This window comes from Gouania willdenowi, chromosome 11 (assembly GCF_900634775.1).
Source record: "Gouania willdenowi chromosome 11, fGouWil2.1, whole genome shotgun sequence".
In the NCBI taxonomy this organism is placed as follows: Eukaryota; Metazoa; Chordata; class Actinopteri; order Blenniiformes; family Gobiesocidae; genus Gouania; species Gouania willdenowi.
In genome coordinates, this window is record NC_041054.1 from 17,047,726 (window position 1) to 17,062,347 (window position 14,622).

General features: G+C 39.2%; 1 protein-coding gene across 5 annotated transcripts in view; it reads left to right on the forward strand.

The window, feature by feature from the left end:
- The first annotated feature begins 6,738 nt into the window (after positions 1-6,738).
- The window catches only part of adgrb2 (adhesion G protein-coupled receptor B2), a 271,609-nt gene continuing 263,725 nt past the window's right edge, over positions 6,739-14,622 (forward strand). For all 5 annotated transcript variants that reach the window (XM_028461068.1, XM_028461072.1, XM_028461069.1 and 2 more), the window contains exon 1: positions 6,739-6,960. The gene's annotated coding sequence lies outside the window, so the exon portion shown is untranslated. The remainder of the gene's footprint in view (positions 6,961-14,622) is intronic.

Here is a 14,622-nt window from a genome sequence, read left to right on the forward strand (position 1 = left end):
AATCTGTCAGATGTCGTCTTATGACGTCTTCAGTTTTCTCTATCATTTGCTGCTCTATACAATTAGCCAAATGGTGAGCGATTCTCAATTCTATTCCACAAAAATCTATTCTTATCTTTGTGAAATGCACAAGATGCCTGAAAATGGATGAAGGACAAGTACATGGACAATTGATAACCTGCTTATTTTAGTGTTGCTGCAATGCTGTAGCTCCTCCTACTTCCTAAGCCTTCAAAAGAGGCACTTGAGTTGACTAATGTCCCACCACCTTTACTCATCCTTATGCAAATATATGCAGGAAGGCGCTTCGGAGTCTAATCACATCAACCACTGTATATGGGGTGCCTGGTGTTGGTATAAAATTTGATGCGGATGCTTTGGAAGCATTAGGGTCGGTCATTGCAAGCTCGGATAAACTTTTGGTTCATCCAGGATTGAAAACTTTAAAAGAATACATCAGGACTGTTTTATAAAAAGCATGTTTTTTGTTATTGTTTTTGGAAGTCTTTGGATGTCCTTGTTTAGGGACCACATTAAGAAATCATGTGTTTAGAAAAAAATGTGACTAAAATAACGTTGACTCCAGCATTTTAGCTTGATTTATATAAAATAAAACCAAAAACATGTTCTTAATAGTAATGCATTGGATTTATATAGCGCCTTATTCTGCTCCCTCAAAGAGCTTTACATGGCATTATTCTTTCACTCCACACTTAGTGGTGGTAAGCTACTATTGTAGCCACAGCTGCCCTCTGGTAGACTGACGGAAGTAAAGCTGCCAAAGTCCGCCATCTGCCCTTTCTACCAACGTGCCACATTCATACAAGGCAATGTGGGTAAAGTGCCTTGCCCAGGGGCTCAATGACAATGACTTGGATAGAGGGATTTGAACCTCCAACCCTTTGGTTATTGGACAACCCATTCTACAACTGAGCCATGGTCGCCCCACTTCTTATTTAGTGTTGATCCCACCAAAAGTCTTGTCATTAGCTCACATGCCCCATGCATGTACTTCCATCTGCAAACCATCTTCATATCCACCTTCCTGTTTTTAAGTTGGTTTACCTCAATCTGCACCATTGTCCAATCATTATCCCTATTTAACCTGTAAGTCTAAGCTCTATCCTTTCCTCTTGCTCCTTCTAGACCAGTGTTTGTGTTGGAAACACGGATAAAATGCCAACAACAACAACTCAGAACAGCCTCAGTGAGGCGCATCCACAAAGCCAATCCTTCCATTCACTGTAGAAAAAATAAACAATTTTCTGACCTTACCTTTGCTGAAGGTCTAGTAGCTCCGGTGTTGGTCTTCAATCTTTTAAAAGCTGTTATCCCGCCCACTAGCTAGAAAACGTAGCAGCAGCGGTCACGTGATATCAATTCACTAATGCACTGTGAACTTACGTATCGCATTTAGCATAGCATGGTTACGTCCAAAGACAGTGTAGAGAGCTGCCTTTGGACGTAAATGGTTTTCATCTAGGGGAACTGACTGCGCATGCACAAACACATAAAAACACGCTATGGGAACAGAGGCAGAGCAGCCTTTTGAGAAGGGGTGTGGCCTCCTGCTGCCTTACAGCGGACAGGAAATAGCGATGTTTAACGATTAGAGTTATGAAAAGCATAAAAAGCTGACACTTTCAAACTTATAGGTACTGTAGGCTATTGGAAATTGAAAAAATGAATATTTATAATTAAAACAAATAATCAAAATATCAATTCACCCTTGGGTAGGCACTGCATACCTTGTCAACCCTGACTGAATGTCACTGCTCTAGACACTCCTACCTTGTTCCTTTCTTCTGTGCTTTCCATCAACAGTAGAATGTTTTCCACAGATGCCCAGTATCACAACAGTAATAGTTTGAACCAATACCATTGTTGTACAACCCTCACCATTTACACTGGTCATCAATATTATCACAAGCAGTATACATTAAAGGTTGCTGTTGGTTTACAAAAGCACTACAAATATTCCAGCAGGAGTGGTCTTGTCTGTCAGTTGCATCAGTCCATGGGCTACCGTAATTAAAAAAAAAAAAAACAGTTTTATAATACCCTTTTACACTTATGTTAATCAAAAAGGGATTATCTGAGATGTCATATTTTCAAGAAAGTGTCTATTTGTATGGTTGCCGTACTGAGAACCCCCAGTGCTATTGGTACGGTTACTGAAGTACACGTACGTAGCGTTTTAGGGTTAGGATTAGCTTTAGTCTTAGTCACGCAACCTAAACTGACCAATGACTGACCTGTCACTTGATTTAAACTGGACAAATAGGGGCTGCGTATAGATAGAATGTCATTATATTGATACGGCAATCGTACGGATAGCCACCGCCTTTTTTAAAATCTTTGTAATTCTATTACTTACTGTTTTAAGTGTAAATCGTTGTTTTTTTGTTGTTTTGATTTGTCTTTGTGGTTTACTCTACAGTTTTCTCTTGATATAAAACAGCTACACTTATATTGCAATTTATCCCATAAAAGCAGAGGCAAAGCTAGTTTTGTTGCTCTGGTAGTCGGCTAGTTAACGTACCTGATTTTTTTCAGGTGCTACCCCAAATCAATATTAGGCCAATACATGTTAATGGAAAAACTCGAGATTCGAGTAAAAATAATTCTTGAAGTACCAATTTTATTATTTGAACAGTAAACCTACTGTCATGAACTAGGTTGGGAGTATTTTGTTTATTTTACATGAATCAAATTAATTATGGTGTACTAGGTTGCATTATGTTGAATAGATATGATGATGATAATCATAATTTCTTTTGGTGCCTGATTTGTGTTGTTAATCTGTGTGGTTTTCTCCATGTCTGGGTGTGGGTCAAAGTCCCTTTTTTCACAGCACCCCTGTCATTTATGTGTGTAATGGAAATATAGTGAGTAGTTTTCAATACAGTCTCAAATTCATTTGAAAAATACAATATTTAATATAATGTACATGCACTGTTTTGATTCTAACATATTACTGTTAGTTTCATGTCATAGATGTTAGTTACACCGCAGATGTGTAGTATAAGTCCCAACTTTTTGAGTCTTTAGGTTGTCATACATGAACTGCATCCAGCAGTCTGCGTCTGTGGCCCATTCACAGCACATCCAAAGTTTTTTTTTTTTTTTTTTTTTTTTTTTTTTTTTTTTTTTTTTTTTTTTTCTGCCAAATCACACCATTTGCAAGTCAGGCTCACAGCACAGAAGTACGCTCTGCTCCCCCTCCCTCCCAAACTCCAGTGCAGACACGCTGCTGTGCTGCTTTTGCTGTCTGTCAAAGGTTCAGTGCAGCTGTCTGTCTGTCCTCTGTTTAAACTCCATCAGTTCCGAGTGTTGGAAACAATGAGAGACGAGGAAACATTGCATATATTTCTCTTCTGTAACTCTCTTTCGCTCCGCAGCAGCAGATGGCGATGAACAATACGGCTCTGCTGCTTCTTCTTAAAGGGACAGTGTCCTGAATGTGGTTTACTTTAAAAACTACGTTCAGCAACTCAGAGTTGCCCTGCAAAAAGCAACACTACATAATTTAATCACACATTTCAGCTTTAATGAAGGAAAAAGTCAAAAGTGGCAGATCTATATATTATGCTGCTAGTGTTTGTGGTATCTTTTCTTCACTGACTTTGACCCTTTCTTATTATTTTACCTTGTAAAACTATATTGAAAATAAAATAAATGGAGTTTATATCGGCTATTGCCAACATGAGTGTGCTAACTCAAAATCAAATGGAAATCACTAGACTGCTATGCTGCCTTGTTATGTAGCAAGTGTTGCTAATGCTACACCACTTCAGTTAAACAAAGTAAAAAGACTGTATCTTATCAGCCTTTTTGTTTGATGTTAATTGTACTGTAAAATGCTTACATACAATTTTTTTTAAATATTCGAAAATGACCCTTAACTTGTCTATTGATTGGTGTGTGTGTGTGTGTGTTTTGAATTTAATATCCGTACTGAGGTGTGTTTACCTAGGTAAGCTTGTGAATGTATGAGCTAGCATTGTGCTTACCACGAAATGTTGTGGAGTTTGCGCGGGGGGGCATTGCCCCCCTAGTGTTCAAAAGTTTTCATTAGTTTTCCCACTTTTTTAATATACAGTAACTTACACAATATCCAAATATTTCAAGTGCCAAAAAACACGGTGACTAGTAGGACATAATAAAAACAGTGATATAAAATTCAAAGGCCCACAAAATAAAACCAAGTCAAAAAGTTTTAAAGGACCAGCAGCTGATGATATTTGACCCTCCTGCTTCCCGTAGCAGCTCAGAGCTTTGTTTACAACATGGACAACGCGGGTGCTCCATAGACTCACTAGTCTGTTGTTTATAGTGATGCACTGAGAAAACAAGCCGGTTGGAACAGAGAACGGGCAAACCCTGCACTCAGTGTCTGGATATACAGTAAAGTGGTGGATTGAGCGGTGTTGCGATAGTCTACTCGCCCACCTACTCCGCGACATAAATCGGCATCCACCGGCCACGGGAGCACATAGACAATCAGCAAATGCAGACTGCAGAGTATGTTAGAGACTTTTAATGCCATAATCTACATTGTTGGAATTTTTAATGCTTTTGATCCATATGGATCATTTTGTGGCCACACCAGCCTGTCATTGCCCGATCCTGTGAGATCTCAGAAGCTTAGCAGGTCTGGGCCTGGTTAGTAGTTGGATGGGAGACCACTGAGAATTCCAGGTGCCATAGTGGGGTGGCAGTCACGCCAGTGGTATCTGTCATTGTGTCCTTGGGCAAGGCACTTCACCCACATTGCCTAGTATGAATGTAGTCTGTGAGTGAATGTTGGTGGTGGTCGGAGGGGCCGATGGCGCACTTTGGCAGCCTCGCTTCTGTCAGTCTGCCCCAGGGCAGCTGTGGCTACATTCGTAGTTTACCACCACTAAGTGTGGAGTGAAAGAATAGTGACTCAATTCTGTAAAGCGACTTTGAGTGTCTATGAGAAAGCGCTATATAAAATTGATTTATTATTATTATTTTATTCTCTCCTAACTGTTGTTTAACACTAGAAGTCCCATTGAGGGGTCATTTGATCTTTATACCTATAAAGCCCACAGAAGGGTCATTTGACCTGAAGGTTTTTACCTAACACCTTCTCCTAAGCTGCAAACAGACGCTGTTGTTAGGTAAACAAGGCACCACAGGAGGGGGAGCCACTTGCTGAGGTTTATTGATGAGTGTGTGACATGAGAAATATACAAAAGAAGAACTGAGATTTGTTTTTTGTTTTCTTTTATCATTGTTTAGGAAAACAGGAAAATAGTACAAAATACAAATAATTAAACAAATATTTACAATTTATAAAGTGTGTGTGTGTGTCTTCCATATTAAAGCACATGTATCAAGTGTTGTATAATATATCATGTAGAACATAAGAAAAAACACTGCTTAATTTGAGCAACTTTACTCTCTCCTTTAAATTACAGTGGGGGCTGAACATTTCCAGGTGCATTTTGGATTTTCTTTGGCAGGTCCATAATACAGCTTTCAAAACCTATGTTACAGAAATGATGATACAAAACAGTTAGATTGGTAAATTTGTTTTCATTCCTTGTTTGTGAACCGAAACTCGAGAAGCTCTCTCCCCCTCCATGTATATATATATTTTTCCGCCTATGCGTGTGTTGCATTAGAAATTAAACTGGTAACCAGCATGGGGAACCCTTAATCTCAGAGCACCCTTGCCAAAAAGTTGAGCAACCCCATAGCACCTGCAAAAGAAAATGTCTGAAGCCGCCCCTGGTTTATTTCTGAAATGGCTGATCTAAAACTGGTTTTCAATTTGATATGTTGCTGCTCCATTGGATATAAACAGCAATATACTAACAATTCCAGAAACAGTGGAGAACAACCAAAAAGCAGTCATTCTAAATAATAATAATAATAATAATAATAATTCTGTTTGAGTACAGCCTACTACATGTGCAAGTTCGATACATTTGGAAATGGCGCGTTCTGACGTCACTACGGTGATGCAGAGAAGGGAAAGAGCAAGAGGGAGGGTGTGTGTGTGCGTGCGCCTGTGTGTGTGTGTGTGGACTGGGGGGTGCCGTTGTGAGCGCGCATGATGGATCCCCGCGGAGGCCAGCGATAGCGCGCATCTCAGTCCTCGGCTTGTGAAGCGACTGCAGGGACGCCAGATGTCCGCCTGTGAGCCTCTGCCTGCCCGCGGATCACCTTCCCAAATGCCAGAGCAGGAAAGCGCCACGGGAAACGTGCCAGCCTGTGACATGGAGCAAGAGAAAAAGGGAAATAAATAGGATTTTCTTGACACTTTTTGGGGGGAGGTGGTGGTGGGGGGGGTAACATATCCCCACACTGATTTCCCGTTTCCCTCCAATGGGGAGCTTACTTGGACTTGGAGTATCAGGCATCGCAACAGCAAAAAACGCGTAAAACCACTCAGCGGCGCAAACTGTGAGCGCGTCCTTCTCTCTGTTTGGGAATATTCTGCACACAACCATGGACCTTATAAAACCTGGATTTCTGCATTTAAACCAAACTGGACACCAACAGTAACAGCATCTCTTAACAGTTTCCTTTTTAATGGATTGGCTTTTTTCTCCCTCGTTCATTCTGCTCTTTTTAATCGATCTGTGACTACTTTACAACCTGATGCCTTCAATGTCTCCTTTTTTGATTTGAATTATTTATTGACACATTTTTTTTTATTTTTTTTTTTTTTTTGATCATTTATCTCCAATTTGTCTTGTTTTTGCCTTCATGGTCCCGGACACACAGAAGTGGGATGCCTGATGGAGAACATCGGTGGGGTGAAGGAAGATTGCGCTCAGCAGCATCAGCTCAGTGAATGGATGAATGAATGATAGTCTCTCCTCTCCATCTGAGACGTGCCATGGATGGAAAACTTAATTTGTATCCACGGAACCGATCGGGGAATAGCCGTCTCATTGAATAACTGCTGCTGACAGCGATCAGGTAATTTTTTTTATTTATTTTTTCATTTTATCTCCAAACTGAACATCAGCAGGAGAGAGATCAGTGGAGTGTTTCACTGGGCATGGGATTGCATTTGCGGTCTTCTAGCTTATTAATATTTATATACAGCTATATGTCCACGCATGTGTATGGATTAGTGAGCATATGTATGATTCAATCACATGTTTGCCTAATGTGCCGGTTGGAGCAATACTGTACGGATCAACATTAATGTAAAGGGGGAGAGAGTGGGAATGTGTGTGTGTCATCCATGAAGTGGAACGAAAGTAGCAGCTCGAGAAGGAAGGAAAAAAAAAAAAAAATCCTCCAGTACACCATGAGATCAGAGCCAAGGTGGCAGCGAAAGCCATCTGAATCCTGATCCTCAAATCCCCTGCAAAGCTGTGCCTCCAAAGCCGCTGGCAGAGCCGGAACTTTGCGCAGTGGACACGCACACACACGCACACACACTCCAGTCTCATTGATTTTTATTTTTTTTTAATTGTATTTAATTTTTTTCATTTAGGATTCTATTTGAACTTTAAGTTGACGTAAACAAATGACGAGGCTGTGAATGATTGTTGGCAGGTTGAGGTTATAATAAAGAGCTGATGCCGATTGTTCCCTCTTTTTTTGTTGTATTTGTTCCTGCTGCCGTTGCGCACAGTGCGTCCTGAATGAGAGTGTGACTTCTAGCGTTGAATGTTAAAGAGCCAGGATGAAGCAAAGTAAAGACGCTGGTGTTCGTGCTCTGGGGATTGGGAAAGGGGGTGCGGTGAGGTGGTGGGTGGAGATGAGCTGCTCCTGCTGCTGCAGCTGCTGTTGGAGCCGTTCTGACAACGGAAAAGCCCAGTGAAAGACCTGGTCACGCACTGAAATCTGGTGGTTTATACATAGGGGGGAAGAGGGAGAGGGAGGGGGGGGGGGGGGGGGGGGGGGGGGGGGGGGGATTACTGTGACCGTGGCATGAGTCTGCCGCAGTGCTGCTGTCGATATCAACATTATCAAATGTTTTTTTAGTACGTAAAAAAAAAAAAAAACAATACATGGGATTTTATTGCTGGATAAGTCGCTTCAAATCCTCACATGCTGGTGGTTACAGTGAGACTGAACGACAATGACAACCAGGATGCGACAACAGGAGAGCAAAAGCCTCCTCTCTCTCTCTCTCTCTCTCTCTCTCTCTCTCTCTCTCTCTCTCTCTCTCTCTCTCTCATCTGTTGAGCATGTGTGTCCAATGATCGCGCGCATCTCTAAAGCCACGTCCTGAATAGAATAAATGGACCACAAGGCAGCAGCGACTTAGATGATTCTGTTATCCAAGGAGCCATCTGTGGTGCTGCTTATTGCTTATTGGGCCACTGAGGCAGCCTGTGCGTGAACTTCTGTGGGCTGTTTAACATGGACACTGATTCATCAGCACTGAGTGCACTTTGCGTCTTGACACCATGAGGTGTCCAGATTAACAGGTCATACATTGCCTGGCAGTGTGGTTGTTGGTCTAACTTTTGGTCAGCCATCATGTAGTGGATTGTTGAGTTATCTACTGTACGATATGACTAATTTGGGTGAACGCACTCCATCACAAACAGCTCCACGTTCTCCTACTTCTTGGCCGGACAACCAACTTCCACAGTCGGTTCCTTTGCTTTTAAAACTGCTGCCCATGGTAATGTTTTATTGGACAAAATATAGTAAATCAGAATCAGAAGAATCAGCTTTATTGACCAGGTACAGTTTAGAACAATACGAGGAATTTGACTTGGTAGTTGCAGTGAAAGAAGACACATCAACACACCGCGGCAGCCTTTTGCGGCGCCCACATATTTAGGTGAAAAAGGGATCAACAACAGGAGGAGAGGAGGGGTGAGGGGAAAAAAAACTGCCAGTTTGAAACTGATTTCCCTAAACAGAGAAAACAGTGTGAAACCAGGAAAAAAACCCGCCTGCCTCATAGATTACATGTGTCAAACTCAAGGCCCGGGGGCCAAATCTGGCCCTTCAGAATTTTCGATTTGGCTCGCTGGAGAAAGTGAAAATGACAGAGAAGACACAAATCACTGTGTATATTATAAAATAATAAAGTTGTAAATTGTTGTTGGAGAAAAAAAAAAAAAAAAAAAATTCAAAATCCTGCAATTTTTCTCAAATTATACCACAAAATATCCCCAAATTAAAAACAAATTGTTAAAAAAAAATCAATAAAAAAGTATGTAAGTAACTGTCGCTTTATAACTGGAAGTGCAAACTTGGGGAAATTAATGTTGAAATTGTTCATTTTACTGCCTAAAACTTGCAGCCCACTTGTGGTTGAATTGGTCCGTTTGAACTAATAGATCAATGGATCAAACATCGCCATGGAGACAGGTGCATAAAAGTGTTTTTACTTCTGATATCACAGGGAATACCAGGAACAAACTAGAACAAAAATGGTGTCAAGCAAATCACTGTCCTCCTTGTCTGGCGAAGAAAGACAAGAAATCACAGTACGGATGAAGTAAAAACACTTTAATGCATACATTTACAGGACTCCACATCCCATAATGCACTGTGCGGAAATGTCAACGGTGTTTACATTGGAAATATTAGGGCCAATTTTGATAGAGAAAGTAATTTTGAGAATAAAGTCGAAAATGTCGAGAATAAAGTTAAACATTCTACAATAAAGTCAAAATGTAATTATGAGATTACAGTCGAAAAAAGGTGAACAATGTCAAAATTTCAAAAATAAACTGAAAATTCAATAATGTGATAAAAATTGAAGGTTTGCTCATGAAGTCAAATCAACGAAAACTGACGAGGGCCAATTCACCTGATGGCAAACAGCAGATTGTGCCGTATACCAATGACTGTGTTAAACTATTATTCAAAGTTGGGTTAATTGACAAAGATATTCTTTCTTTTTTAGCTCATGAACATGGCTTTGTAATGTCTTTAAGGACTTTGACGAGATATTGCATTCAGTCCCGTCTGTGGCTACTGAATAGCTGTACGGAAACAGATTAGGGCCAGTTTTGATGGAGACAAACCTTCAACACTTATCACAATATAGTATTTTGAGTTTATTTTCAAAATTTTGACTTTATTCTTAAAATTTCATCTTTAATCTCGACATTTCGACTTCATTCCTGATTTGCACAAAGTTATTTTCTCCATCAAAATTGGCCCAAATCCTGTTCCTCATCCTATTTCTGTAGAATAAAAACAAAGTGGCGATTTGGACGTTTTTCCTTTGTAATTGGAGTGAGTGATGTTTAAATCATTGATCTATGATTTGATCTGATGAAAAATGATCATTTAAAAGCAAAGAACCAACTGTGGAAGCTGGATGTCCTTGACAAACTGTCGAGCTTGATTTTTATCTCATGAAAAATATCAGGGTGGGGGGGGCGAGATCAGCTTTAAATGTAATTTACAGCCACACTGGTTGACTTGGTTTCACTTAAGTAAAGCAATCTTGTTCACATTGTGTGTGTGCAAGTACAGTGGAGATCACATTTAAAAACAAGTTGAAGTAGTGAAATTAGAGATCATTTTACAAAATTTGAACAAGTGAGTCATTGCAGCCTTCGTCTGATTTCAAACCTAATGACTAAAGGACTATGGAGGGTTTTATGAGTTTATATTTTTAGATGGTGGTGATCAGTATTGTCGGGGTTCAAGCTTTTCAGTTGCATTTACAACTCTAATCAGTATCACTCGTTTTTTTTTTCACAACAGTGACTCCTTTGTCTTTTGGTTCTTGGCAGCAGAAACACACCTGCAGCACATTAGCACATGAAGTGTTTACCGTTCTGGTGGAGAAATCCACACTCCTTCTGAGAAAATACAATCATTTCGGTTTGAAGTTGGTATTTGTGTCTGAGTTTTAAGTACTTGAATCAAATCAGAATCAATTCTGTCTACCTGAGTGAGCTTGGATAGACAATATCACATGCGTATCACAATTTCAGCACCATGGACAGTTCATGTAATGTTTTTTTTTTTGGGTCATTTCTTTCAAAAAACTTGTCTAGATTCATTCATGTTCAGTGTGTAATACCTGCTAGTGGCTGTGGGGAGGTCAAGTCGAGAAGAAAAAAAAAAAGAAAGGATCCCAGTGAACAATGACGGCCCTATCGATGAATAATCTGAGCAGCTGCTGAAAATGCAACACAAATGACGACGTGACACACATCAGCTCGAGATGTATGAAAACCAGCCAGCTCTGTGGAAAGCCTGTAAATGTGATCCTGATAACATCCTCAATAGCCACCCACGTGCCATGCGCTAATGGTGCAAATGCTCAATCTGTCTTATTTTTTATCTGACACACACACAGGTCTCACTTGTTCACATCTGGCGTTCAATTAACGACTTTCTAATGTCAACATATTGAAAATTTTACATTAAAGGATACACACATGACATAGTTGGAGTGTATGCATGATGGTTGTGCATGTTTAAACAGCACACACAGGCATGGAGCACAGGCCAGTGGACAGCTTGGTGTGGTTTGGATCACTGCACCCTGGCTGGGCCATTGTTTCTCTCACACCCTCTATTGTCACTTCTACATACAAAAACATACATAGTGCTAATGCTTTTTTTTTATTCTACTAAATTCATCTAATCCCATCTGTTTAGCCTCATATAACTGATGATCTCATTGAATGATGCTATTCTGGTTGTAAATTACTTTTCTTTTCAGATTAATACTGCGTTTATGTCCCTTTTTGTAACCCCCCAGTGAACTGCAGGGTCTGAATAGCATCTAATATGGGTGCCAGGCAGGGTGGGAGCAATTACATTTTTCAGTTACAATTACATTTTCAATTACCTCTGTTTATGATTATCAAGGTCCCCACGGTCATGAGCTTTCTGGAAAAGTTATGGAATTTGAAAAACATATTTTTCAGTCTTATGTCATTTAATATTTTAACTGTTTTGGAAAAGTTTAGAATTTTATTTTAATGTTTAAAATCCAGCCTTCGCTATTACTATGGAACGTTAAGCAAGTCCCTTAACCCTAACACCTTGTGTCGTATGTACACCGCTTTTAGTAAATGTGTCTGCAAATTGAAATTGTAATCTTACATAGTCTCATAATTAAATATGGTAGCACTAAGTTAGTAGTTTTTAATGTTACATTCAATAGCTGATTCAGCTTTACTAAAAAAAAAAACAAATTGCAAAGGCAATTGCGCCTTTGTACGATAAATGACGGACACAACTTGCATTCCCTGTGCCATATTGGCACACTGTCAGACGTCTGTTACACTAGTACACTGGAAAGACGCACTCATTTTAATAGTATTGAATTAATCCGAGCAGTTCAAATGGAAATTTGGTAAAATATTTCCGAACAGTTTTGAAAAATTATTGTGAAAAAAAGTGTGGGAACCCTGGATTACAGTGACCAATATTTTTTCCATATCTTTTTTTTTTTTATATCCTCAAAGTCAATTACAGTTACCTTCTCAATTACTAATGTTCAATTACAATTACCGAGCCTGAAATAATATACCTAATAAAAGTTAACCTTCCTCTTGTGTTAGCTTTCTGTTAGCATCTCTTATGATAACGGGTCATAAATCAGCTGTAAAATACACTAAAAACAAATATCTATCATCTCATTTCTTTCCTATCTTTTGGTTACTTTGTTAGGCTTCCTAATCAATGAAAATATAGGTTTTAATATTTTTGGTGTGGGAGTTTCAGCCTTTTTTCTGTCAGTATACGCCTCAATTTATTGTTTTTTTTTTTTTAAATGGTAAAATGTTAGATATGAAATGTAATTTAATAATGAATTACACATTTGTAGAACTGTACATTGAACTGTAACGCAGTTCCCCAGTTTTGCCTTAAATTATTGTACATTTTGATCGAATTTTCATGGCAATTGAAAAGTCAATTATCTAAACTAAATTACAATGTAATTATGATTACAACAGCAATAGATTTTTAAATACAATTGTAATGAACTATCAAAAATACGCGATTACAATTATAGTTGACCCCATTGCTGGTGCTCAACCTTTAATTTTGATTTAATTTAAATAGTTATTGTTTTGTCATGACCTAAACCAGGCGCGTCAAGCTATTTTCGGGTAACCAGTTTGATCAGTTCTTTCAACAATCTGAGATGAAAAATGACTGCCATCATGTGATTTGAGCACAGAAACACTGTGAGCCCTGGTAAATGTTATGGATTTGAATTGAATCTGTGTATTTGGAGGGACTGAGATTTGCAGGTGATTTTGTAATGTACACAATGATTCATGGTTTCTGTTATTTTTACTTTATTTTGCTGTTCTAATCACATGCCGTGAAGTGGATTGTATCTGATCACATTATGGACAATTACGTTCGCATTTAGAATAATGACGAATCTGAGCATTAATATAGGAAAGAACCAATTTTTTTGTGTTTTTGTTGTTGTTTTGAATTTTTTTTTGTTATTTATGTGTTTTGGAGTCATTTTGTGTATTTTTTTTGTTTTGTCTATTAAATTTGTATAATCATCCTGTGATTTAAGTATATTTTAATGATTTTGTGTTTTTTTTTTTTTTTTTTTTTTTTGTCTTTGGAGCCATTTTATGGGGTTTGTTGCCCGTGTGTGTGTTTTTAGAGTCATTTTGTGTGATTGCTTTTGACACTGACCAAAATTAGATTGAGGGCCACCAGTTGTTTGCTCTCAAAGGCCGGATTTGGCCCCCGGGCCTTGAGCTTGACACGTGGACAAACCCAATTGAGCAAACATTGTTATTCTTCATCTATAAACTCAGATTTGGACAAATTGCCACCACCAGCTCATCCTATTTCTTACCAAGTAACAGACAAATAAGGTTTAAAAAAAAACCATTTTAAAGTCTATCATACATCATGCAAAGATCAGACGAAGTCCACTGTATGAAAATGAGCCTCGGTTTCTTCGTTTTAGCATGCACCGTAGCCTCCTTGTTAGTATACTGTGCCATGCTCCATTTGGAGTCACAGATGCCTCTCACTGGGGCAGCATTCATTTGGCTCGGCCAAGGCGACTGTGTCAATATTTGGAGTGAGCAGCGTTTTGGTTTGAGGCATCCCTATGTGTGCATGAATAGGCTCCGGCTAGGAAACCAAATACACACACTTTGGACTCACTCTGTACAATTAATTAAGGCTTTTGGTGAGAGGAAAACTAAAAATGTTCTTTTAATGATAGGTATTGGTTTTAAGGAAATGGTGTAAGAGAAAACAAAACGTATTACCTTGACTTAAATGACTAAGATAATTAACGTTAACAATGACCTCGCAAGGGAAAAGAAAGTACCACCCTGCTCGGGATGATGCGTTTCCTATTGCAGAGTTGAACAGGGAGGCTTTGTTGTGCCATGACTGTGCAATTTAGGACTGTTACTTAGTGTGCTCCGAGCAGCGTGTTTTGTGTATTTCTGGATCGTGCTCAGTGACTGACTGAGTCCCTGCAGTAATGTTTGCCTTTTATGTAATGTTTTTCATAATGTGTGGCTCCTGGGGCTGAGAAAAGAGCACGGGCTAGCTGATTGTATTGATTCAGAGCATCTTAAGCTGCGGTTTTATAGCGTCGTACAGAAGGACCCGTGAGGATTCCTTTGAGTTAACGTGCTTTCACGATTAGTTTTTCTCTGCAACTTACTAGACAGGTCCTACCTTTTCATT